The sequence below is a fragment of the Natrix helvetica genome (genome assembly GCF_964273705.1).
Source record: "Natrix helvetica genome assembly, chromosome: 2".
In the NCBI taxonomy this organism is placed as follows: domain Eukaryota; kingdom Metazoa; phylum Chordata; class Lepidosauria; order Squamata; family Natricidae; genus Natrix; species Natrix helvetica.
The window spans coordinates 226,835,979-226,860,987 of record NC_138552.1 but is presented as its reverse complement, the minus strand read 5'-3'; positions in this window follow the sequence as shown (position 1 = coordinate 226,860,987).

Genomic DNA, 25,009 nt, shown 5'->3' with positions numbered 1-25,009 from the left:
CTATAAAGGGACTGCTTGTGGACACACCCTTTGCAGGAATCAACTGATCATTGGAGTTGGAGAAGCTCAGATCTGTGTCGTACTTTGGCAGGCTGGATTGCTGCTAAAGGGTTTACCTGGATTGCTGTCAATCTGTTCCCTGGACCTTGGCAGGCAGGAGTGCTGCTAAGGTGATTATCTGGAGCTTGGTAGCTGGATTGCTGCCAAAGGGTGTCGCTGTAGCTGGATTGCTGCCCAGAGTGCTATCTTGACTTTGGCAGGCTGGATTGCTGCCAAGGTGGAACCTGTATGTCAATAAACATCTTTGAAGAGACTTTGTGTTGGAGTGTCTTGGTATACAAGAGGAGGGGGTCAGAACATGTATGTATGTATGTATGTATGTATGTATGTATGTATATGTATATGTATATATATGTGTGTGTGTGTGTGTGTGTATGCAACACCATGTATGCTACATTTGTGTTGCATTTGTGCTGATAAATAAATAAAGGGAGACTAGTATAGATCTATTTCAAGCTATCGGTATGGCTAGCTGATGAGAGCTAAATAGCTTGAAATAGATCTATACTAGTCTCCCTTCATTTATTTATCAGCACAATGCAACACAAATGTAACAAAGGCAACACAAAAAAATGGCTTTCTGTCTGGATGGCTCCTAGGGTGAGCCGAAAGACAGAAAAGGGAAGCAGTATGCTCCGTCCCATATTTGGGCATACCAGGGGTTGGGACACAATACACACACACACACACACACATCAGCTAGCCATACCCATAGCTTGAAATAGATCTATACTAGTCTCCCTTTATTTATTTATCAGCACAATGCAACACAAATGTAGCAAAGGCAACATAAAAAAATGGCTTTCTGTCTGGATGGCTGCTAGGGTGAGCCGAAAGACAGAAAAGGGAAGCAGTATGCTCCCTCCCATATTTGGGCTACCAGGGGTTGTAACACAATACATACCTATTTCCCTGGCTTAGCTGATAAAGGAGGAGAGCCTGTGGCTTAGTGGCTAATACAACTGCCTGATATGTAATACAGCCCAGGTTCGATTCCCAGTAAGGGTATGGCTAGCTGATGAGAGCTAAACAGCTTGAAATAGATCTATACTAGTTTCCCTTTATTTATTTATCAGCACAAATGCAACACACACACACACACACATATGCGAAAAGACCCAACAAGACCAGCATACCCACGTGAAAATCTACATTCCCACCGATATTTTTAATAAGCTATTTATGGATAGTGTACTCCTAAGACTTGCAACTCTTATTTTCATATCAGTCCAAAGATATTTATGTAGATCTATAGGTTCTTGACTTTTTATCAATTAAATGCGTCCACAGATGTAATAATCCACATAATAATCCAAGTTAAAGCAACTAGCCTGATATTATAACATCTAACTTAATTTTGCCAATTCCCACATTTCTCTTAGATCATTTAAAATCTTGAATTCTTTTACATGTTAAAATTAATCCTCAGTACATCCATATTTTTCCCAATGATGAATGGCTATCATTTGGAAGTTATGTTCATTTTTACTATCAATATTCTTTCCAACCAAGTTATGTTTTCCATTTAATCTCAATCATTATCCTCCTCCAAATGTGGAGTTAATTACTTTTATATAAATCCTCATTCATTTGAGTTAAGTATAACCCTAAGTATTTAATTGGTTTAACACAAAATTTTGTTCCTTTTCAAATAAATTCTATGTTATCATCTATATCTTGTTCTTGTTAATTTGATACCCTAATACCATTCTGAATTGTTGAATAGATTCCATTATCAATTGTAGATAATCCCGTGGATGAGCAACTATAAGTACAACATGATTAGCACAATTGATTATTTTTACAGCTAAATCAGATGGTCTACTGGTCTGGGGATGAGACTTGCATAGAGCTGATTTCAGGGTCTAAGAATTTTGTGTACATATTTAATGTTGAGTAATTGTACAAACTACTGTAGAAGATAATGATTAAACTTGTTACTATGAAGTTGATTGGAAAAATTATACAGTAGTAATTTTTAACCCCACCCCCCCAATCTTATAAATTGGTCTTGGAAACAGGCAATATCAGACCATATTTTGCAGCTATTATTTTTACTTACATTATTTTATTAGTGCAAGACATACACATATATTTATGCACATCATTTTTTTACCTTTTCATTCTCTTAACAAGAATAACTGCATATTTTAATAGTAATTTAGGTATATTTTAATAGTAATATAGGGATATACTACAGCTCATCTTAAATATCATTCTAAAACCCAGTATTGAGCTGCTACTGACCCTTTATATTCCAAGGTGCATTCAATTTGTGTAAGTCGTGGAAGAGACATTAAGTCTATCTTCCATATAAGTTGCTGAAGTGCAAATGAGCGATACTATTATTTTCCTATCTCATGCGTCAGCTTTCTGTTTGTTTTGATGCATGGAGGTATCAGTCATTGCTAGAGGGAGGCAGGCTAGATTAAAGATATAGGTCGCCATTCCTGAAGTCTCTTGAGAATCATCTTTGTGATTCTTTTGCCATTTGATTGCATTCAGAAGAAGATTTCCTGTGAACTGATAAAGAAAGGGAAGTAGCGTATAGAATATAGTAATTCATTCTGTTAGGGATTTGGCATGGCATTCAAAAGAAACCAATTATGATTTATGTCAATACATCACAGATAATATCCTATTGATTGACTGCCAGAGCTTTGATAAAATAATGAGGTAGGCTTGCAGCCAGGCTTTCGTGGGCTGGACTGGGCCTTTGATTCTGTTCTCCCTGCCCTTGACAAAGGTTGCCTGGAACTTGTAAATAATTTGGGCTGATGAATGGTTCTGTCAAATATGTAAAGTCAAATAAACAGCAGTAGCTGTTCTCATTTTCTGTGTTCTGGTCCTCTTTGCTTTAATGATCAGGCTCACTTAGCATATGCTTTGACTTTGAAGACTAGGCCCAATGACCACCATTTCAAAGTTGGTTTGAACCAAAATAGGATGCACAGTGTAGCTGGTCAGACAAACTCATTCACTACAGCCTTTTGACTGGATAGCTATTACAGTCTAGCAGCAAGAAACTTTAATTACCCACTTGTGAGCCGGTAGCTAAAACCAGTGGGCAAAGTGTTCCCTCTGCCCATTGTACCTAAAGATTCTTGAATGAAGAATTATTAAAGTATCCAGATGAATAGTTTTAGGGACACAAGGCTCAGATTAAAACATTAAAACCTTGTGGTGCAATTCAGCTGGTTCTATCCAGTTCGGGTGAACCGGTAGAGGTGGTGGTGGGAGGCTCCACCCACCCGCCCAGACATCATCATGTCCCATTTTTTTGATGCTCTGAGCATGTGAGGAAGGTCCTGCACATGAGCGGAGGTGGCACGTGTGCTTACATTTGCGAACTCGTAGTGAAGGTAAGTTGATTTCACTCCTGGTTTTGTTCCTTTCTCTTTCCTGTGAATGTTACGTGAATCCAGAGGGAGAAAGAAAAGAATTGTTTCAAGTAGAGGCACTTGACAATACAAGATTCCCTACTAAAAATTAGAGTAAGCACAATTTTGCATGTTTGCTTGAGCAGGGGGTTGGACTAGAAGACCTCCAAGGTCCATTCAAACTCTGTTATTCTGTTATGTTCTGAGGCATGCAACCTCCTGAAAAAGTTCTGAAATATCAGAGAAGCAATCAAGCTAAGAGTAAAAACTGGTCCCAGAGCAATGTGTGGCATAAAAGCTTGTTTTTCCAGACCAGTGTTCTTCAGCCATGGGAACTTTAAGTTTTTTGGACTTCATGCAAGCTGGGGAATTCTGGGAGTTGAAATCCACATATCTTAGTGTTGACAAGGTTAAGAAATACTTGTATAGATAACCACCTATTCAAACTTCATTTGTCCTCACAAGCAATCCAGCATTTAATCTGTTGGGTAGACACAGAAGTGTTATCTAACCTATGTTCAGGAGCTAACCCATAATCAGATGCACCTAAGAGGGATGGGGATGAAATGAAATGAAATGAAATTTAATTTGTTAGCCGCACCCTCTCCAAAAGGACTCGGGGCGGCGTACAATAAAACACATACAATATACATATATATACAATACAAATACAAATAGACACATACACGTACATGTACATGGAGGAGGTAAAACTCATAAAATATATATAAAATAGGATTAAAATGACTATTTAAAACACCCTCAGTTAAAATTACAAAATTTAAAAAACCCGTCAGGAGCAATAGGATAAAACTATGGTTGAGCCAGGCCAGCTAATTGGAAAAGGTGGGTCTTGAGCTTTACACGGAAGGAGCGGAGATCAGAGGTAATCCTCTGGATTACCAGAGGTCATTCCACAGGGGGGAGGTCATTCCACAGGGCTGGGCCCGCCACAGAGAAGGCTCTGCTCCTAGGCGCCGCCCCCCGACACTGTTTGGTGGACGGCACCTGGGGCTGAATGTGTAGCCGAGAGGGTGAGGTTCTGCCCATCACTCATCAGAGTTGTGATCTTCCTCTGCCAATTCACTTCAGTGTTCTTGCCTGTGCAGAAATGTTGTACGCATGCGCCACAAGCAAACTGGTAGTAAAAAAAAAATGGAAACCCATAACTCGTGCAATAGACATGAGTCTATTATGGGGACCGATTAGATTTTTTAAAGGATGAACTAAGCTTTATTTTATAGTTTTAGGAAAAGAAAATTCATGAACTAGGATGACATCCTTATCCAATTCTGATAGAGTACTATACTGTGTTTTGCAAATAGGACTCAACATTCAGAAAGCATTTTGCCTGGCTGCATTAAGGTTAATAGCATTCTCTATACTGTAACATAGATCTAAAGGAATTGCAACTTATATATTGCACACATATTTCACCAGAATTCAAGCAAGAAGTCACCTTAGGAATTATCTCACTTTATTTCAATATCTATTGAAGACAGATTTACTTAGGAGTGCAAAGAAAGCCGCTTTTTTTTTTTGCCATACTTTAATTATAGTCTGGCATCATCAGCATACATAAGATGAAACCAATTCAAAAACTTGAAGGATATCAACCTTATTATCAGTTCTGCACTCTGTTTTTAATGAAGATGTGAGCAAAGGGTTAAATCAGATATTTGAAATTGACTGAAAAAGTGTTATTTCCAAATTGTTGGTTGGATCTATACAGGAAGATTGGTTCAAGAAGCAGACATTGTTCCCCTCAGGAGATGTGATGGCGCTCAGTGCAATTAATCTGGAGAACAGGAGAAAGCAGCGATGCTAAAACCACATACTCTCAAAAATGCAATTGCAGCTTCTACTTGTATGGTAAATAATTGGGATACATTTATCAATAAACTGCCAAGGGAAATGTAAGACCTCTTCCAGTTATTACTTTGGATGACAGAAAAATACTGGACACTGAGAGATTTCGGTTATTTTTTTTAAAGAAAGATTCAAAGTGTACACATTTATCACAGATATTATTTGTCAATGTTTGGATGTTCATGACTGCCTTAGAGGCTTAATTTTGGGTAACAGTTTGATGAGAGGGACCATATTTATTGGCTTTTATATCAAAAACAGATTTAAGTCAAAATTGCACATAGAGAAAGTGGAAAAAGCCCTTCAAATATGATAAGGTTGCATCTAGGTGGGAATTTCTCCAACTGTAATTTGGTTCTAAGGAATGGTGAGAAGAAGACTCTACCTGAATTTCCCATCTCATTTTAATTTATGTACATTTTTTCCTCAGCACATTTAATTCCAGGTTTCAAAATAATATAATAGATCTCTCTCTCTCTCTCTCTCTCTCTCTCTCTCTCTCTCTCTCTCTCTCTCTCTCTCTCTCTCTCTCTCCCTCTCCCTCTCCCTCTCCCCCTCCCCCTCTCCCTCTCTCCCTCTCTCCCTCTCTCCCTCTCTCCCTCTCTCCCTCTCTCCCTCTCCCTCTCTCCCTCTCTCCCTCTCTCTCTCTCACACACACACCCCAAAAACAAAATAAGTGGAATGTACAATGCTTGTTGTGCAAGCAGTATCAGGCAGTCCTTTTATTACTTGCTAATACGATACAGCAGATTTTATTTACTTACATAACTATATTTATACTTTCATAAATTTATTAGGTACCCAACTCCAGGGGACTCTGAGTGGCATACAGGACTGAAAACAGCTACAAACTTTAAATCAGGCAGACAGCCAAGACTAAAATGATCCAGCAAAAAGCAAATTCAACAAAACAAAAAAGGCTCCTTAAACAAACCCACCCCAGACCTGGGACCAAAGCCAGTTTTTCAAAGCTTTCTGAAACCCCAGGAGAGAGGATACCATCATTATCTCTGGAGGGGATGCTATTCCAGAGGGTTGGGGTCAACAGAGAAGTTGTGTTTCCTCAGTCCTGCAAGATGACAGTAGTTAATGGAAAGGACCTGGAATGCATCCACTTTGCTGGAACATTCTAGGTGGGCAGAAAAAAATGGGATGAAGATACGATGATGTCAAATGGGTCAGACCAGCGGTGGCATTCACTTACCTTCCCTACTGGTTTACAAGTGTGAGTGTGTGTGCACGCTTCATTCGAATGCACATGCATGCGCACCACCTTCTGTGCATGCACAGTGCTCACACATTACGTTAGGGCAAGTTTGTAGAGCCTCCCGCAGCTGCCGCCACTGGTTTGACCAAACCAGAGAGAACCAGCTGAATACCACCTCTGGGTCAGACCAAAGAGTTAAGTGCGAAGCATTGAATGGTTGATTGGACACTGTGGAAGAGCATAAACATGGCATGGGAGCAGCTTTAAGTCCTCTGAGTGCTCAAATGAGAAGCCCTGCTGAGAGACATTCTTATTCTTCTGCCAGAATAATACTGGGACTAGGACCCATATTATATCATCAGCTTTCTTGGTACACCAGCTTTCTTGGGAATGAGCCTCATTATTAGGGTGTATTTTCATACTCAGTATCCTGAAAAGCTATGAGGGAGGAAGGAAGGAAGGAGGGAGGGAGAGAGGGAGGTAAGGAAGAAAGAAAGAAAGAAAGAAAGAAAGAAAGAAAGAAAGAAAGGAGACAAGGAACAAGGAAGGAGGAAGGGAGGGAGGGAGGGAGGAAGGGAGGGAGGAATACAAGCTGATGACTGAAGAAAGCCAAAAGGCAGAAGATAGTATGCTCAATATTCCTCAACTTATCAAGGAAGCCTTGCTTTCTTGAGGGGGGGATGATCCATTGCCTCAGTCAGGAATGCCATCTGGGAAGCAAAAGAGTTAGATACTACAAGAGAAAATCACTGCGAAGACCTCTTCAGTTGATGGTAGCATTCCAAACCTCTCTACTGCCAAAATGGCTTGTCTTTTTAGTTAAGCATTTTCATCTGATTTAATAATGTGACAGATTGAAGCTTCAAAAGAAACTGGATTTTGTATAGCCTTGTCCCGAAAAGATAGGGGCATACCTTAAAGAGGCATGGGTGAATGAATGAATCCAATTTCTCACTCCTTTTTGGTGTTTGTAAATACTTCTTTGTTCTTTATTGCCACATTTCACATTAAAATATTTAACATCCTACAGGTTAGTAGTGAAAACAATGCTATGCATTTCTGTTTGATTATATGCTGGGCAAAGATCAACTTATTTCTGTCCTGAATCTCTCATCTTTGGAACTGCCAATGAAATAAAAGAATTGGGTGCACACAATCATGTGCCTGGAAAGTCTCTGAAGCCACTATGGAATGCGCACAGGCGCCTCAATGCTTTCAGGAGATGCTATGTAGAGCATTCCTTGAAATCTTTGCATAACCAGATTGTGTTGCATTAAAACAAACAAAACAACAACAACAAGCAATATGGAATACAAAGTTTGCATCATACCTGGTTCTACATGACATGATTCTAGGGAACATTTTTATATACATTAGTACAAATCAAAATCTCACTCTTTCTCAAAGTCTTAACAAAGCAATCAAATAATTTGATAATCAAAGCAAAAATATTATGGAAGTACATTCAGTTTCTTTTGTTTTTCCTAGGGCAGCAAAGTTATTAAACTATTGAGAGCCATGATGGCACAGTGGTTAGAATGCAGCACTGCAGGCTACTTCTGCTGACTGTCAGCTACCTGCAATTTGGCAGTTCAATTGTCACCAGGCTCAAGGTTGACTCAGCCTTCCATCCTTCCGAGGTGGGTAAAATGAGGACTCAGATTGTTGGGGGCAATATGCTGACTCTTTAAACCACTTAGAGAGGGTTGTAAAAGCACTGTGAAGCAGTATATAAGTCTAAGTGCTATTGCTATTGGGTAAGAAAATATGAGAAACTTAACACTTGCGATTTTTCAATAGCCCATGACTCTATAAGTTTCTTGTCTATGACAAGTAAATATTTTTCATAAATTGAGTTTAAACTCTGGTGAGCATTTTCAACAAATGTAGCTTTATTATTTATGTTATTTCTGACATTGTTTTAATTGTTTAATTGTTAATCTCATGGTTTTGTTTTAAATCATTTTGATTTTTTAAAATTATATACACCACTCAGAGTCACAAGCATGAGATGAGTGTCTATATTAATGTAATAAATACATGTGAAAAAAATAGTTTTGTTGCTATAAAGCTGTGGCAATGAGAGTGGATAGGAACAAGACTTTAAAAAAGCATTTATTAGACATGCCGGATTGAGAATATGAAATAGATATAAATTTAGGTTGTGTCTGAAAATACCTTTATGGCTGTCACCATAAGAAGCTATTATAGAAGAGAAATGATTACTAAACATAAATGGTTAACTTATAGTGATATATTAGTTCTTCCAGGGAGATTTCAAAATAAAATCAATAGAGGATTTGACACCAGAAGGATATCTATGACAACAGTTTTTATATGTACAATTGCTACCTCGAAAGATTTAAAGTAGATAACAGGACTTTTGGTTTTGAATGTAGTAACACGGAATTTGAAATAGAATTATGTACAAATGTGAACACGTTATTCCCAAAATGCATAAATGTTTAACAAAATTTGAAACAGAAGATAAACAGGTGAAAAAAAGTAGGATAAAATCAGCCAAAAACGTGGAACAGTGGGAAAGTATCTGGATTGAAAGGACTGACATTCACATTTGATTTTTTTTAATAAAATAATGTTCCATTGTTATTTGTCATCAGAAAAATTGTCTAAAATGTTAAATGTAATTTGGAAATGTGAACAACAAGAAGAGACTTTTTATCATGCTTGGGGGACATGTAAAAAAACTAAATATTTTGGATTCATATTAATTCAGGAGATCTTAAAGTCTAATTTTAAAGTCTAATCTACAATTGAAATAAGAAATATTCCTTTTGGGACTGAGGAATAAACAGTTAGGGAAAAATCTCAATGAATTGTTTCTACATATGATAATAGCAGCAAAACTTTTATAACCATGATTGAGGAAGGATTTAATGTTACCTACAACAAAAGCATAAATGGTGAAGTTGTGGGAGCTGGCTGAGACAGTGAAATTGATGGCTTTGATTAAAGAAAACACTGATTAATTGGACTTAAAACAAGAAACTGAAAAAAATATGAAATATGGATTTTATGATTTAAACAAATGCTTGATAATATAAAAAATGAAAGTTATGTTTCAAGTGGTATGTTGTAAACTTAGCATAAGAGTTTAAACGTTATGATTTCTTGCGCTGTGACGGCAATATGTTTAAAATTATGTTTGTATGATTTTATTTTTATAAGAATAAATAAAAATTTAAAAAAAAGAGTTTCTGTTGTAAAAGAAAATAGGAAGTCACTTCTTTATATTTCTTTTTTCTTCTCCGCTTCTCACTTTGATTTCTTTTTCATTCTTTACCTTTTTCTCTTTTCTAGCTTAATTATTAGTTTTTATTAGCTTTTATCTCTCTAGTTTAACATCTTATAGTTATTTAAAAAGAAAGAATGGGAGCAAGAGAAATGGCTAACAAAGGCTCAGTTAGCAGGACAATGCAAGTTTGCTGGTTGTAATTTCTTACTCATTCTTTCCTATATTATTCCAATTTGGGATTGGCACTGGCATTGGTGGGATCTTATTGTCAATAGAAAATTATAGATATCACTATATACATTTTAACTAGGTGTAGCGGAGTGAGTTTGAGGGGTTTTTTTTTGTTTTGCTAATTGGATGATAAAGCTGCCAGACTGTTTCTTTCATACCAACTAGCTCTCCTTTTCTTGCTGCCCCAAAACAGACAAAAGTGCAGTCACTCTGGCTTACTGAAATACACAAAGGAAATTCTCTCAGGAATAGACCTCTATTCTTTTCTGGCACTCAAAACCTCTAGGAGACATGTAATGAGGAAATATAGTGTTACTTCTCATCAAAAAGCACTAACTGAATTACAGGCACTCTGGGAAGAGGGAGTAGTTGGTTCTTTTAATGAACCTCTACTAAACAGCCATTGAATGAAGCCAAAAGTTCACTATTCCCTAGATGATTGAGTGGCTAAAGGTGGTCACTCTGCTACTCACTGCCAGAATGAAAGTAGTTTTTGGAATAATCAGGATTGGTTATTGTTACTCTGAAGTGTTTTATGGTGTTCTACCAGAATCTTGTTTAATGCATTGAGCAAGTATTGATAGAATAGCTAATGCATGTCTTGCCCCTAGCCAACAATGATGAATACTTTTGGATATTTGGCTTCTACTATTCCAGTTTTCAGGCCATTCTGTTCTACCACCACGTAACTATTAATGGAATTTGGAACTAATTTGGAACGATTAATGGAATTAATGGAAAAAGATGTTGAGACTCTGAAAAGAGTGCAGAGAAGAGCAACAAGACTGATTAGAGGCCTGGAAGCTAAACCACACAAATAATCATTACAGGAATTGGGTATGTCTAGTGCCGTGATGGCGAACCTATGGCACGGGTGCCACAAGTGGCACGCGGAGCCATTTGTCAGGGCACGCGAGGCGCTGCCCTGTCAGCTGGCCAGATCGCATGTGCGTGCTGGCCAGCTGAGTTCACCTTTTTAAAAGCCATTTTCCGCCTTCCCCAGGCTCCAGGGGCTTTATAGGAGCCTGGGGAGGGCGAAAAGAGCCCCCAAGAGGCCCTCTGGAAACTTCAGGGCCGTCCAGAGGCTTCCCTGAAGCCTTTGGAGCGCTTAAAACGACCCTCTGAGCAAACCGGAAGTCACTTCCAGTTTGCTCGGAGGGTTGCTTTAAGCGTTCCAAAGGCTTTAGGGAAGCCTCCGGACGGTCCCTGAAGCCTCAGGAGGGCCTCCGGGGGGTCGGGGGAGGCTCCTTTCGCCCTCCCCAGGCTCCTATAAAGCCCCTGGAGCCTGGGAAGGGCAAAAAAAGCATGTAAAAATGGGGGGGGTGTCGCGCATTGTGCGTGCATGCGCACTGGGGGGGTTGCACATTGCATTATGGGTGCGGCACGCCTGCACACGACCCCCCTGCGCTCCCCCCACTAGTGGCACGCGAGCCAAAAAAGGTTCGCCATCACTGGTCTAGTGTAATGAAAAGAGGAACTAGTAAAGACATGATAGTGGTGCCTCCAATATTTGAGGGGCTCCTACAAAGAAAAAGGGAGTCAAACTATTTTCCAAAACCCCAAAAGGCAAGATGAGAAACAATGGAGGGAAACTAAGCAAAGAGAGAAGCAACCTAGTACTAAAGTGGAATTTCCCAATGGTGTGAGTAATCAACCAACAGAACAGCTTGCCTTCAGAAGTTGTGGGTGCTCCATCACTGAAGGTTTTTTTAAAAAAAGACTGGATGACCACTTGACTGAAATGATGTAGGGTCTCCTGCTTGAGCAGGGAGTTCTCTCCCAGTTCCCTTATTCTGTGTTCTATGTTGAATGAATTGATTTTATACACCCTACGTATGTTAGCACACTGCATGTACCAGAGGTGGGTTGCTGCCAGCATTACTGCTGGTTTGGTGTGCCTCAAAAAAAGTGCATGCACATTTGCAACAGAAATAGCTCCGCGTATGCGCAAAACGTTAAAAAATGGAAACAAATTACAAGTTTGCAATGAAACGTTTTCTGCACATGCGCAAAACCGAAAATCAAGATTGCAGGGCCATAGGAGAACCAGTTCGGGGGCATGGCAGGCCTGGGACGCTTCATTTCCAGCGACCCAGGCCACCAAACTACTATCGGTTTGGCCGAACCAGTCCGAACTGGTAGGAATTCACCACTGACATTTACCCTGGGAATTGGATGGCATATACATGTGCTCTTGTTATTTGATGGGACTTAGGCAACAATATGTTGACTTGCAAAAATCCTAGTTTGCTTAAGATAGTGTTAACAGCTTTGGAATGAAAATAGGCTTTGGTTGTGCTGACAATGTGCTGCAAAAGGTTTGGTTTGGTTTGATTTGGTTTGGTTTATTTGGATTTATATGCCGCCCTTCTCCAAAAGGACTCCAAAAGGTTCCAAAACGTATGGCTATTTCCTGTTATTAGCAGAGAAGGCTGCATGTGACACAAATATGCCTAATAGCAATAGCACTTAAACTGATATATTGCTTCACAGTGCTTTACAGCCTTCTCTAAGCAATTTGCCAAGCCAACATATTGTCCCCAACAATCTAGGTCTTCATTTTACCAACCTTGATGGATGGAAGATTGAGTCAACGTTGAGCCGGTGAGAATTGAACTGCCAAAATGTTGGCAGCCAGCAGAAATATTTGCTCCCTTCCTTGCTTTCAAAATGTCAGTGAAGATTTGGTAATTTCATCAAGTCTTTGAAGCAGGATCCCTCTAGATCAGGGGTGCCAAACTGGAATTCTTCAAGGGCTGAATCAGCATTGTAGTTCTCCTCTACTGGCCAGCCGGGGGGAAGGGAGATGGGATGGACGCCTCCTTCATAATGGGTTTGGGGAGCCATGTAAGGCCCCCTGCACCACGTTTGTGGCTTGGATGGCCTCCTGCAGCATTTTGCTGGCCAAAATGGGGTACGGGGCCATGTGAAGCCCCTGCACCCCATTTTGGCTGGCAGATTGCTCCAGGAAGATGTCCAGGTTTAAAATAGGGCACCAGGGACCTCGTGTGGCCTCCATGCCCCATTCTGGTTAGCAGAGTGCTGCAGGAGGCTATCCAGGCTGAAAATGGGTGTGGTAGCTGTGCCCCCCCCCCATTCCCTGTTTTGGCTGCCGGAGGCACTGTGGGCCAATCCTTTGTTATTTCCAGGCTGCCTCCATGGGTTAGATTTAAGCACCCCATGGGCTGGATCTGGCCCACGGGCCTTGAGTTTGACACCCTGCTCTAGATGTTGAATTACTTTTTTGAATGTTGGCATGGCTTTAGTTTGCTAATTTCCTTTTAAAACAAAATTACAGATTTAGGAAGTTATATGATGCTCAGAGATAGTTGATGTACAAATTCAGTATGTAGAGAGACAGAAATACAGACAGGCAAATCCGAAAAGCATTTTGTGAATGTCTTGACTGACAAAAACCATGTCAAATACTGAAGGCCAGTATTATGAGCCCAAGAGAGCCAACCAGAGCACAAATAAGATTGTGGTTGTTTTGAAATATAAGAAAAACAAATGGTAAAGAAATGAAAGAATTAGCTAATGAAATCAAAGAAAAAAATAGATGCCTGTGAAATTAAGAGAAAGGAGAATTTATATAATAAACTAAATGAAAATGATTTGATCTGATGGAGCCGAATTGATAAGAATATGCAGGAAAGCAAAAGTGTAGGTTTAACAGTTGAAAGAGCTAAAATCTGTTAGAGAAACAGAAATGATGCCCCTAGATTGTTCTACACGTGAATATCCAAACATAACTCCACAGATTGGGAATTTGCTGCATGTTATCCTCCACTGGAAAAACCAGGTATGCCTTTTGAGATTTTAAACAGATGTAATACAGAGACACATTTTTCTGTTAGGTGATGTAAACAGATGAGGAGGAAAGAGTGCCTATTCATGTATCCAATGTCTAGAGAACACTATATCCATTTGGGGAAAAAAATCTTGCTTTCAATATGTAGTCTAAGCATAAATTTATTCGGAGGTAATCATAGGCAAGGAATAACTAAAGCATGACTGTTGTTTTATGATGAAAGTTTGAGAAAATTAATGAAGGATAGAAGAATGATAAAAAGTTCTGAATGTAGGACAGATGGCTTTTTGATTGTGTCAGAAGTGAATCTTGGCAAAAAGAAAAAGATAAAACATTTAAAGAAGAAAGAACAATACATGAATTGATGTATGGCTATAATAGGATGAAGGACATATTGCATAAATAAAAAATGTGAATAGATACGTAGAATGGCATTAGAATGAACTAGATTTAGGTAAGTTCTCATTTGTTATTTCCTACCTTTAATTTTTTTTTTGGCTTTACTAATTCATATTCCCTTTCTGTAATATGTTGCTTACCCTGAAAAGGGATAACATAATGAAAGTCTGCATTATGTGATTTTAATTTTATCTCTGCTTTCAATAGCATTGCTTTTATTATTTTACATACTTTGAATGTTTAATTATCGCAAGGCCCTTGGATTGTTGTATGGATTGAGCTGCAGAATACAAATTAAACAAACAAGGAAACAGATGACTATCTGAAGGGTGTCAAATGAGAAAAAGGTTGATTAAGACAGTGAATGCTAAAATAGTTTTGCCATTTTTACTAGATTCATTTCTACTTCCACTGAGTCTCTAAAAGTATTTCAAACATTGCTGGCTATGAATAGTTCACAAAGTTATCATGCTTTTCCGCAGAGAAAGTGAGAGAATAAAAAAAAAATATGGTGTCTCTCGGTCAAGGTTATTCACTCAATGTTATTTCATTCCAGTCTCTTAAAAACAGAAAAACAATTTAACATCTAAATGAGTCCTCCTTTCTAATAACATTTTGTCATCCAAGTTCTTATATTTTTATGTTTGCAAAATATTAGAATCTATGTATGCATAATCTGTTTTACATTTTCATACTATTCAAAATAACATTTTTCTCCACATTTACCATTTAATGCTTTGGTTACACATGATCTCATATTTATTTTCCTGGGAAATGGCATTTATTTTATTTTATCGTTTCACAGACAGATTAGCAGTGAAAAACATAAATCGCAGAAGTAATTTGGATTTATGGCCAACTGTCACCTGAAAATATAATGCTAGATCTTGAAAGAAAAGCTGGAGCTTAAATGTGAAAATCCTAGCTGGACTATTGCCTGGACTTTTTAATAAGATTATAATTACCCTGGATTTGAGACAATAGTTTTAACAATGATTTTGAGCCAACTTTAATTTAAATGAAGGTCTAATGAATAAACAAATATAGTATTTCATTGTTTACTAAATTAATTGCCTATTGAGTTATAATAAATTGGAATTTGTGGGTATATTAATAAAAAAGCACAATGTCAACCCTAGAAGGCAAAGATTAATGGGCACAAGACTTTCCATTGTCAAAAATGCCAAATGCCTGGCTATACTTTGAGATATAAGATGTTGTGCTGACAAGGTGCCTTTTCTTATAGCAGGATCAATACACACTTTCCACTGAAAGAGCTGGTTTATTCATGATTTATAACCAACATTTGCACCAGCCAGTATTATAGAAAAATGTTTAGGCAATAACTAAATGATCTCTTGTTAGCCATGTCTAGAAATCCAGGTACCACTTCCCACGATAATGTTAGGTTAAACCTACAATAACTAGTGTATCCTTCACTCTTTCACTTTTGGAAGGAGTTGGATTAAAGGTGATTTCCCAGTAGTAATTTATAGCATCTCCTAGGGCTCAGTGGCTAAGACGCTGAACTTGTTGATCAGAAAGGTCAGCAGTTCAAATCCCTAGCACCATGTAACAGAGTGAGCTCCCATTACTTCTCCCAGCTTCTGCCAATCTAGCAGTTTGAAAGCATGTAAAAATGCAAGTAGAAAAATAGGAACCACCTTTGGTGGGAAGGGAACAGCGTTCCATGTTTCTTCGGCGTTTAGTCATGCCGGCCACATGACCACAGAGATGTCTTCAGACAGCACTGGCTCTTCGGCTTTGAAACGGAGATGAGCACTGCCCCCTAGAGTTGGGGATGAATAGTACATATGTGTGAAGGGAACCTTTACCTTTAGGGGTAATTACCCCCAAAGGGCGATTTGAACATATGCTGGGGGGGGGGGGTAAATGTCTATGGAGATTCTCAATCATCCAGGTGATAGTTATACCAAAGGTGTTTTTCCAAAAGTAAACTTGATTTTGGAAAAAAATGTTTCCAACAAGTTCTAACTGAAGAAACTTCTTGCATGAGACATGAAACATTTAAAAAAAATAATCCAAGAAAATCCAGTGTCTTTTGGAAAAATGCATTTGGGACTATCCTCGGGGTAATAGAACAATTTGTACTTGCTTGTTTGTGAGTCAAGGAGCCAGTTAGGGGCTGCCACTGCTAAAACCCTTGTGTAAAACAACAGTTTCTTTGTTTTGTGGGGGTAATGACTTTGAGACTGAGAAAAGGGGTAATTGGGTCAACCAACTTAAAAACCCTTGTGAGTCATCCAACCATTGCTGTGCCAAAGGACTGATAATAAAGACAGGGTTTTAATCAGTTTAATGGTAGCTCAGTGATGCTATGAAGAGGTATAGCCACTATTCAGGAAATAGTCACAATAAGAGTGTGTGTGTGTGTGTGTATGTGTTTATTTAACTAAGTTATATAGCCACTCATTTCACAGCCAAATAACTCAAAATCTGTACAACAAAATTAAAATTATCTAACATCATGATCTAGAATACCTAAAACTATTATTAAAAACATTAAAACCATAAAAATAGATAACACAAGAATAATAGATGAAAGAATATTAGTAATAATAGCGGTACCTCATTAATTCACTACTTCCCCAGGTCTTTTGGCATAATTATTTGTTTATACATATTCAGAAATTACTTAGTTTAGGGCATTCTCTAAATTTTATTCAAGGATAGTCCAAGATGATCAAGAGAAGGACTATCTGCTAAAGATACAAAAAGTGAAGCAGATACACAACTTTTCAGAGTTCCAGTGCAGGGGAATCGTAGCATGAATCTTTCTGAAGACTCTTTCAGGTATCAAGCCACTGTGAAAAATTACATATTGTACCCAAAATGAAACAGCTGTTCTGGATAGTGGACCCAGAGAAGCAGGAGATTCCTAGTCTTTCCATTTTACTAAACTGTCCCAAATAGATGCTTTGCTATGCCTTGTGGCCTGTATTCATTGCTTCTTCCAGATCCCCGCTTACTTTCCAGATAGTTCTGTGCTAAAAACACAATGGGTTTCCTTAAAGAAAAAGTTAAGAATCTTAAAACTGGGAACGTAGTGGTGCCAATGAATCTTGTCAGTTTGAAAATAACAATCTTGTGGATTACCTAACCCAAATGTCTATAAATTTCAGTTCACTTCAACAATAACCTTGGACCTATTCTAAACTGACCTACCATTTCCATTATTGAATGTGGAAATGTTTTGCCAATTATAGAAAATACAATGCTTTGATTGGAAAACTTTATAGGTCAATGGTTTTGATTAAAGTGTAAAAGCCCCAATTATTTGGTGGAAAGCTCTGTTGCATCCAAACAGCACACATTGTGGAACTAAAGACTAAAATTTAAAGCAGTTTTGCACACCCAGCAAAGCTTTCTGTTTTGTCTTAGAACAATGTTGGCTTCCTATCATGGGGCTTTAATCCTGTGAAAACTTATGAAAGAGCTCACTAGCATCCTATATACATGTACAGTAGGGGACGCCCCACCTAATTTAATCAAATTAACTTCTGCACTATAGGTTTGCACAGTCAGTTCCACTGAACCAAATAAGATTTCTTTCCCAGCCAGCACACAGGGGAGTTGGACTTCAAGAGGTACAAATGACTGATAAACAACATTAAAAGGAATTTTCCCAAGAACAAGATCAAAAGCATGGGAAAAAATATCAACTAGAGGGGACAGAGTGGGGGAGTGGGGATTGAATAGACCATTGGATGTACATGATTCCAAATGATAAGTTGATCTTTTAATGAATGCTAACAGTACTCTCTAATCACCTCTTCCTTATTAATCAAGCTACAAACCTTGCTTGGCTGAATGTTGAGATTAATGGGTCTTAATGATCAGGCCAAGCAATGATACTGAACTTGGTGGAATCAACTTCAGGGGCCAGGAGCCTGAGAAAACCCTCTGGGACTGCTATACATTTAAACTGGTTGTTGGCCTGACAAGAAGCAGCTAAACCGCTAGTTATCCAGAGCAGCACCTGCTTCCTTCATTTTCAAGGACAAAGGCAGGTACAGGAGTGTCCAGAGATTAAAAAAAAAAACCAAGATGGCTGCCATGCCAAAGCTCTTCTATGTCTGTTGCATTGGGAGGAACTTAAAAAGGAGTGTGGCTTATACTACATGGTATAAGTGGCTTATACTACATGGTTGCCACCTTGACTTTTTTTGACTCCCTTATAAATGTTCCTAATTTATTATTTATTTATTTATTTCTTAGCGCTTATAGACCACCCCCTCTCCCGAAAGGGACTCGGGGCGGTGTACAATCTATACAGAAATACATCATAAATAGCTATAAAATTAGACAATTAAAATTATGAAGTAGATAGATAAATAAATACATAAGAGGAGGATAAAAAGATTTACAGAACTGTACTGCTAAGTAAATAATTTAAAATTTAAAAATTTAAAACCCCAACAAATATCCTATGAAATTAAATTTAAAAGAACAATCCCCCTAAAAAACCAGTAAGAAATATGTTTGCCAGGAGGTAGACGTTATAATTATGCCAGGCCAGCCAGTCGGAACAGGTGTGTCTTCAATTTCTGTCGGAAGGAACGGAAGTCGGTGGTGGTTCTAATGTCGGGGGGGAGGTCATTCCAGAGGGTTGGGCCCATCACAGAGAAGGCCCTACTCCTTGGTGTCGCCCATTGGCATTGCCTAGTGGACGGCACCAGGAGAAGCCCCTCCCTGTGAGAGCGAATTGGCCGCAGGGATGTGTGTGGGAGGATGCGATCCCGCAGGTAGCTAGGTCCTGTGCCATGGAGCGCTTTAAAGATGGTGGTCAAAACCTTGAAACGCACCCGAAAAACCACAGGCAGCCAGTGCAGCTCGCGCAGGAGCGCTATTACGTGGGAGTACCTGATACTCCCCATGACTGCCCGCGCGGCTGCGTTCTGGACTAGCTGCAGTCTTCGGGCACGTCCCAAGGGAAGCCCCATGTAGAGAGCATTACAGTAGTCCAGGCGAGACGTCACCAGTGCATGAGTGACCGTGCGTAGGGCATCCCGGTCCAGAAGGGGGTGCAATTGGCGCACCAGGCGAACCTGGTGGAACGCCCCCCTTGCCACGGCTGCCACATGGTCGTCCATTGACAGCTGGGCATCTAGGAGGACGCCCAAATTGCGCACCCGTTCCACAGGGGGCAATTGTTCGCCCCCTATGGCCAGCGTTGGGGTCAGCTGGCTGAACCGAGGTGCCGGTAGCCACAGCCACTCCGTCTTGGAGGGGTTGAGTTTGAGTCTGTTGTCCCCCATCAAGACCCCGACGGCTTCCAAACACCGGGACATCACTTCGACAGCCTCGCTGGGGTGGTTTGGGGTTGAAATGTACAGCTGAGTATCATCAGCGTACAGATGATATTCAACCCCAAAACCACGGATGATCTCACCCAGTGGCTTCACATATGCGTTGAACAGGAGGGGCGAGAGGACCGACCCCTGCGGCACCCCGCAGGTGAGTGGCCTCAGGGTCGACCTCTGCCCCCCTGTCAACACACATTGCGACCGGTCGGAGAGGTAGGAGCCGAACCACCGTAAAACGGTGCCTCCGACTCCCATCCCCTCCAGCCGGCGCCATAGGATACCATGGTAGATGGTATCAAAAGCCGCTGAGAGGTCTAATAGGACCAGGATAGAGGAACAGCCTCTATCTCTGGCCCTCCAGAGATCATCAACCAGCGCGACCAAGGCTGTCTCTGTGCTATGCCCGGGTCAGAAGCCGGACTGGCGTGGGTCTAGATATTTGGATTCGTCAAGGTGTCGTGGAAATTGCTGTGCCACCACATTCTCAACAACCTTCGCTAAAAAGGGAAGGTTGGAGACTGGACGATAATTAGCTAGCTCCATTGGGTCCAGTGAAGGCCTCTTGAGTAGGGGCCTCACCACCGCCTCTTTCAAGGCAGTTGGTAAGGATCCCTCACCCAACGAGGCGTTCACCAGGCCCAGGAGCCAGCCTCGTGTCACCTCCCAGGATGCCAGTACCAGCCAGGAGGGACAAGGGTCCATTGAACATGTGGTGGGTTGCAGCCGTCCACGCAACCTGTCCAAATCCTCGGGGGCAACAGAGTCAAACTCCTCCCAGAATGGTCTCACAAGACTCACTGTTGACGGCTCATCCGGTCCACTGGAGGGGGCCCATCCGCTCCGGATCTGAGCGACTTTGTCCTGCAGATATTCCCCAAACTCCTCTGCTCTACCCTGCAAGGGTGCCCCCCGCGTCCCCTGTGACAAGAGGGAGCGGGTCACCCTAAACAGGGCGGCAGGGCGGTTATCCGTGGACGCAATAAGAGTGGCACAATGTCTACGTTTGGCCGCTCTCAATGCCACAAGGTAGGTCCGTAAACAGGCTCTTACCTGCGTTCGATCAGACTCGGAGCGTGAGGATCTCCACCTGCTCTCTAGACGTCTCCTATGGCGCTTCATCACCCTCAGCTCCTCAGTGTACCAAGGAGCACGGGTGGCTCGCTGCCGCAGGAGAGGTCGCAAAGGCGCAACCCGGTCCAAGGCCCCAGCCGCCGCCCTATTCCAGGCGGCCGCTAGGTCCTCCGACCGAGCGCGGGTCAGGGCTACAGTAGTGGCCCAAGCTCCATCTGGAACCTATCCGGTTCCATCAGGTGCTTGGGGCGGTACCAGCTTGGACAGACTGGCTCCGCCTCCTCACGGTGGAGGGTAGCGCCAGGGAAGTCGAGCCGGAGAGATGAGTGATCTGACCATGACAGGGGAGTAATAACTAGATCCCCTATTCCCAGATCACTCGTCCACTGTTCAGATACAAAAACAAGGTCCAGTGTGTGACCACCCTCGTGTGTGGGGCCCTGAATTAATTGGGTCAGGCCCATGGCTATCATGGAAGCCATGAACTCCCGAGCCACCTCAGATGCTGCTCCCGTCGACGGCAGGTTGAAGTCCCCCATAACCAAAAGCCTGGGGATCTCAACCGCCGTCTCTGAGATCAGCTCGAGGAGCTCGGGCAGGGCCGCTGATGTATAGCGAGGAGCCAAGTATACAATCAGCAGGCCCAACTGCCTCCCTGGGCCCCATTTCACACCTAGGGACTCACAACCGGGTATCTGAGGGACAGTGAACTCTCTCGGTTCTAGACCATCCCGTATAACTACTGCCACCCCACCACCCTTACCCAGGGCCCGAGGTTGATGGAATGCACAGAAACCCGGTGGGCACATTTCCACGAGGGGTAAACCACCCTCGTGGCCCAACCAGGTCTCCGTTATCCCTGCAAGGTCCAGCTCCCCCTCAGAGATCAACTCACTAATGAGGGGGGCCTTGTTGGTTACGGACCTTGCATTGCAAAGCATCAGCTGCAGGCCCTGGCTCTGTAGTTCCTGACCACCTAGTCTGCGGGGGTTGGTACAAACGACCAGGCGTAGCCAACAGCCACGGTCTCCCAAACAGTGGCAGTGTTTTCAGTCAGTTACCAAAGGCAGCTTCGACCTAAGAAATACAAATAATTTAACGTTGTTTTTAAATGCCAGGGTTAGCATAGGTTAAATATTTCTGAGGCATATTCATTTAGTTTGGTTTGGTTTGGTTTTTTATTCAAAAGCTAGGATTGAGCTAGGATTGAGCTAGGAATCTAAAAATTGCTAAAATGTCCCGGATTACTGTACTTATTGGTTTAAAATAATCTGAAGCCTCTTCTGAGAAACCACAGCCCTCTGCTCATTTTCCTCAACTCTATTTCTCTTTTGTCTTGCTGGAAGCCAATGTTAGCCGCCATGATTCTCTTCAAGCCAATCCAATCCCATATTTTACAGACTAGATGTAACACATGCTTTGAAACTGCGGGGTTTTTGATGTTTCACTTTCTATGCTTTGGCAATAATATTCGGGGGGGGGGGGGGATTTAATTTATTTTTCATAAATTGTTATAATATGTATTACATTTTTAAATATGTTATTTGTATTATGATTTTAAAAGTTGTTAGCTCCCCAGTGTTGACACAGTAAGATGGGTGGCCATATAAAATGAAATACATATATGAATATATAAAGCATTTGTCCTACAGGTAGTCCTCAATTTACAATACTTCAATTAGTGACTGTTCAAATTTACAGCGGTATTGAAAAAAGTGACTTATGGCCATTTTTCACACATATGACTGTTGCAGCATCCCCACAGTCATGTGATCAAAATTCAGATGTTTGGTCATTGACCCATACTTATAACTGCTGCAAGTCCTGGGGTCAAGTGATCCCCTTTTGCGACCTTCAAAATTTTTGCGTGCACCGAACTGGCAGTAATGCCGGTAGCAAGCCACCCCTGTTGTGAAGGGAACACTATCTGTAGTTACAACAGACTACTTTCTCCAAAGGTGAGGGCAGAAGAGAAAGGACCTATAGTTCTTTGACAAAGTGACAAAATTAGTGGACCAGAGGAATGCCATCAATATAGTTTACTTGAACTTCAGTAATGCATTTGATAAGGTAGACCATAACCTACTACTAGATAAAGTAGAAGAATGTGGGTTGGACAACATCACCACCAGATGGATTTATAACTGGCTGACCAACCACACTCAACATGTAGTCCTCAATGGAACTGCATCTACATGGAGGGAAGTATGCAGTGGAGTACCCCAAGGCTCTGTTTTAGGCCCAGTACTCTTCAACATCCTCATCAATGATTTGGATGAGGGAATAAATGGGGAACTCATCAAATTTGCACATGACAGCAAGCTGGCAGGAATAGCCAACACTCCAGAAGGCAGGCTGAAGATACAGAAGGATCTTGACAAACTTGAACATTGGGCACTATCTAATAAAATGAAATTCAATAGTGAAAGAGTAAGGTTCTACATTTAGGCAACAAAAATGAAATGCACAGGTACAGTATAGGTGGTACCTTGCTCAACAGTAGTAACTGTGAAAGGGATCTTGGAGTCCTAGTGGACAACCATTTAAATATGAGCCAGCAGTGTGCAGCAGTTGCCAAAAAAGCCAACACAGTTCTAGGCTGCATCAACAGAGGGATAGAATCAAGATCACGTGAAATGTTAATACTACTTTATAATGCCTTGGTAAGGCCACACTTGGAATACTGCATTCAGTTTTGGTCACCACGGTGTAGAAAAGATGTGGAGACTCTAGAAAGAGTGCAGAGAAGAGCAACAAAGATGATTAGGGAACTGGAGACTAAAACATGAAGAACGGTTGCAGGAACTGGGTATGTCTAGTTTAATAGAAAGAAGGACTAGGGGAGACATGATAGCAGTGTTCCAATATCTCAGGGGTTGCCACAAAGAAGAGGGAGTCAAACTATTCTTCAAAGCACCTGAGGGTAGAACAAGAAGCAATGGGTGGAAACTAATCAAGGAGAGAAGCAACTTAGAACTGTAGAGAAATTTCCTGACAGAACAATTAATCAGTGGAACAGCTTGCCTCCAGAAATTGTGAATGCCCCAACACTGGAAGTCTTTAGGAAGATGTTGGATAGCCATTTGTCTGAAACGGTATAGGGTTTCCTGCCTAGGCAGGGGGTTGGACTAGAAGACCTCCAAGATCCCTTACAACTCTGATATTGTATTATTGTATTATTAAAACTTTTGAAGTATCACTGGGTTCAACCTTCCTTTTTCTGCTTCCTCATTTCTATCACAAAAGGCAAGGGAGCCAAATTAGAAAATCTCTTGTCCAAGAGATAAGCACAGTGCAAGGTGCTTATTTGTTCTCATAGTTCATACCAGAGAATTCATTTCACAGAAATCAAATGCTGGTGACCAAACCACCACCAAAATAAATAAATAAATAAAAATCAAATTTGAATGGTGCATGGATGGGAAATCACTAGGAAAGTTCAGAACTGTACGACCAGACCAAGAAAATATAAGAAATCCCAGAAAAGGGCAGTGGCAAATTATTTCCCCAGAGCAGCAAAGATCCATGTAACCTTCAGGTGTTGATTTTTGTCTTATTTTGTTCTATTGTATTTTGTAGTATTGGGTTTTACTAGTGGATGGTACTAGGGATTAGGGCTCTCAGGCTATTCAAACTCAAGACATTTCACAAGCAGGAACCATTTTAATTCAAAGAAAAAAATGCTGTCATGCAAGTCACCTCACCCCTGTGGCATACTTGAGCTGCATATATGAATGACTTACTAAAAAAGCTAAACATAAGCAAGTGCTAAATTATTTTCCTGGAATTGAGCTTTAGATATCATTATAATATAACAATAAAAGCGTCCAGGCCAGGATATACAAGACATGAATGGATGTTCTATTTTATTAGGAACGCTCCAGTGGTGCTATTCAGCCGGTTCTATCCGGTTTGGGTGAACCAGTAGAGGCAGTGACGTGCAGTGAGGTTTATGGCTGGTGAGGCTGGTGACATCATCAGGAAGGCGGGGAATGGGACCACGTGTGCAGGAGGCTGAGGCTGCCTCAGCCTCCTGCACACATGGTCCCATTCCCCGCCTTCCTGAGTCAACATGAAGGGGACCGCGGAGCGCGAGCCAGCGGAACACACTTCTCGGTCCCCTTCATGTTGACTCAGGAATGCAGGGAATCAGACCACGTGTGCCTTTTCCCTTTTCCCTTTTTTTTTCTTGTCATGATGAGAGTGGTGAGGCTCTGCCTCCCCTGCCTCCCCTGACCGCACATCCATGAGTAGAGGTGACAGCGGGAGGCTCCTCCCACTCACCCGGACATCATCATGTCCTGGTTTTGACACTGTACACCTTCAGGGAAGGTCCTGCACATGCACGGAGGTAGTGCGTGCATTCATATTTGTGAACCAGTAGTGAAGATAAGTAGA